This window comes from Pongo pygmaeus, chromosome 1 (assembly GCF_028885625.2).
Source record: "Pongo pygmaeus isolate AG05252 chromosome 1, NHGRI_mPonPyg2-v2.0_pri, whole genome shotgun sequence".
Lineage (NCBI taxonomy): Eukaryota > Metazoa > Chordata > Mammalia > Primates > Hominidae > Pongo > Pongo pygmaeus.
The window spans coordinates 40164152-40167540 of NC_072373.2; the positions used below are offsets into that span (position 1 = coordinate 40164152).

General features: G+C 42.8%; 1 pseudogene; it reads left to right on the forward strand.

The window, feature by feature from the left end:
• The first annotated feature begins 542 nt into the window (after positions 1-542).
• On the forward strand, positions 543-983 carry LOC129015013 (ATP synthase F(0) complex subunit C2, mitochondrial-like; annotated as a pseudogene).
• Positions 984-3389: the final 2406 nt, after the last annotated feature.

Sequence of the window (3389 nt, forward strand, 5' to 3'; positions counted from 1 at the left end):
CTCTCCATGTGTTTGTTTTATGGTATGTTTATTTTTGAGGCTCTCATTAGTGGTTTAGTGGATCCTTTATAGAAACTGGCCAGCCAGCACTTGACAACTCATACTAGGGTGAAGGCTTTCGACTTCTTGGCCCCAGGGTGTACTCCTTAGCACCATAAGGGTCTTCTTTAGCATACAGCCTCAATAGATAAGGTGTACATAGTAAATAGGGCAGTGAGAAAGAATGTATTATTAGCAATGTCCTAAGGGAATGTGGGTTATCCTACAAAGGAAACGTAGGTTATCACTGAAGATCCCTGTTTCATAGATAAGGAAATACAGGGATTAGAAGATATAAAGGTGTTGTCCTGGATAATGAGTGGGTGGGGAATGTATGTCAAGAGGTACTGACAGCAGATATCTGCCTCTTAAAGAGGGTCAGTATGTACCATCCAATTTTATGTCTTCCTAATCATGCCCTCTCCCTGACCCCCCACTGTATGTTTAAACAGGAGAGTCCTCTCTGTCTTCTCTGCACTGGGAGCAGCTCTCCTGCCACAACCCCTCACCCCCCAAAAATGTATGCCTGCTCCAAATTCATCTCCACTCCCTCCTTGGTCAAGAGCACCTCACAGCTGCTGAGCCATCCACTATCTGCAGTGGTGTTGAAATGACCGGAGACAATGGCAGATGAGAGTCTCAGCAGCTTCGCAGTCTCACGTGCCCTTACCTCACTTGTCCCTAGCTGCAGTTTCCAAACCAGTGCCATTTCAAGGGACATAGACATGACAGCCAAGTTCATTGGGGCTGGGGCTACCATAGTTGGGGTGGCTGGCTCTGGGGCTGGGATTGGGACTGTATTTGGGAGACTCATCATTGGTTATGCCAGGAACGCTTCTCTGAAGCAATAGCTCTTCTCCTATGCCATTCTGGGCTTTGCCCTCTGGGAGGCTTTGGGGCTCTTTTGCCTGATGGTGGCCTTTTTCATCCTCTTCGCCATGTGAAGGAGCTGTCTCCACCTCCCATAGTTCTTTCTTCCATGTCTGGTGGACCCTGTGTGTTCCTTTTCCTATACCTCCCCAGGCAGCCTGGGGAACATGGTTGGCTAAGGGTTTGATGGAGAAAAGACAAATAAATACTGTATTAATAAAAAAAAAAAGTAAACAGGAGAATGAGACCAGCCTGCACCCCTGCTTGGGTAGTCAATGATATACTGGTACAGATAGTGGTAAAAAGAAAATAGCAGTGATGCCAGGGGAGTAGTAGAAAGTGGTAGAAATTATTACCAAGAGTGAGAAGGGGATTGTTCACCCACTACATTTCTTTGGACTTGTATATCTAGGAGTATGATATTCAAATGAAAAGGAATAGAACAAATATAGCCAAGGAAGAATTAAATCCCAAGAAAGGGATGGAGCATATCAGAGAGAACCTTGATGCCCAAAGGAGTCAAGGTCCTCAGATTCAGTCAGTCACTGGAGTTCTGAAAGGACTTGTGTTGCTGCTTACAAAGCTATTTTCCTACATCAAGGACCAAAAACATCAACGGCCCATGCCCAATAAGTTGGAGAACTGCTTTACTAGAAGTTCACTAGAAAATATTAGGTGTTTTTAGTTGACTGCAAGCTGAAAACAAATCAGACATAAGAAGAAGCACTGGAATGACTCATAATCTTACACTGTGCTGATGTAAGTGTGATGCTGAGACAAAGAAAGTTGAGTCCCACTCTTGTTTATTTTTGGCATTTTAAGAGAAACATTAATAAGCTTGAGTGTGCTAAAGGAGAAAAAACAGATTGCTGGGAGTACTGCAGACAATGCCACAAAAGGAATAAAAGTGCTGGCTGTGTTTATCACCATGGAAAAAAAGATAAGCCTTAGCCACAAGGAAGCCCCACAGCTGTCTTCCAGTGTTTCAAGCATTGCAAAGTACAAGAGTGATGAGACTTATCCTGCATAGCTTCAGAGGGCAGAACCAAGAACAATGCTTAGAAGTTAAAGGGGAGAAAATTCCATTCAACATAAGAAATCTGACAATCTTATATTTATATAATGTTGTATAATCCACAAATACGCTCATGTGCCTCATCTCACTTTAGGAAGAACTCCCGAACAATTGATGATAGAGTGAGCTGCCAGGCATGTTTAAGCATAGACTAATGAATCCACTAGACTAGATGAACTTAAAGATTGTGTCCAACTCAGGCTGTGAATCAACCTAGAGGTGCTTCCAAGTCAGCTTATAAACTGAGAGGAAACAGGGAACAAACTCAATAACACCTGCATCAATTCATCCTTGTGTGTCTCCGTTTATACTTTTGAAAAAGGAAAAAAGTGAAAAGACAAGTTTGTCTTTACCACATGGGGAACTGGTTGAGTTAGACATCTCATTCTTTAACATATTCAAGGGGATATTGGCTGCCTGTCTTCCTGGGGAATTCTGCACTGGGTAAGAAGATGGACCACATGCCCCGAGGTTCCTTCTAACACCAAGATTATGGGAAAGCTGCATTTTATACTTGGCTCTACTACTTTCTACACTGACTTTGAGAAAGCCTTTTTCACTCTCTGGACCTCAATTATCTTTCCTATTACAGGAGGGTATTGGACTCTGTGACCTTTAAGATTTTTAGAGAACTCACATTCTAAAATTATAAGATTTTATAAAGAATATGTGGAAGCTTCATTCTTCCACATTCTCTAAGAAAAATTGATCCTGAGTTCTGGTCCTAGTGAGATTATGGTGGCAGTTTAGTTTCTTAATCTTTTCAAAACTCCTCCAGAAAACCAAACAGAAAATTAGAAATAGTGTAAAAATATGCATAGATTATATATTTTTAAATGCTAGGTGATAGGAAACACCTCTAAACCCTAGAGTACTGATGTGGTCAAAACCACATGGAGAAATGGCACCTAAAGGCAATCCGCTGTGGAGTGGTGGCAGCAATTGAGCAGGGTAGAAACACTGGGGTTCAGGGAGTGTGAGGTGGCGGAAACAGGAAAAGAGAGTGGTGGGCTCAATGCAAACCTTTGACAAGCCCTATAAGCTATAGAACCCAAGATCTCCCATGAAGACTCACCCTTAAAAGAAGGCCTAATCTGGAATAAACATCTGTGTGGACAAGCCTGAGAATAACTGTGAAACTACTATTCTGATATGTTCAGAGTTGCAAGTGAAAGCAGGCGCACACAGCATCACAAGAGACCTGAGAGTGAGGCAGTAGAGCAAACCCTGGATGACCGCCAAAATGTCCAATAATATCCCTTTCCAGAGGGGAAAACCGCCAGAAGCAGACACGTTGAGCCGGGCAGTAACTCTGGACAGTTGAGATGGTAAGTGGTGTGGGGAGGAGGTTGTGGGCCCAAAGGAATCAGATCCCGGAAAGTCATGTAACAAAAAAATAACTTGT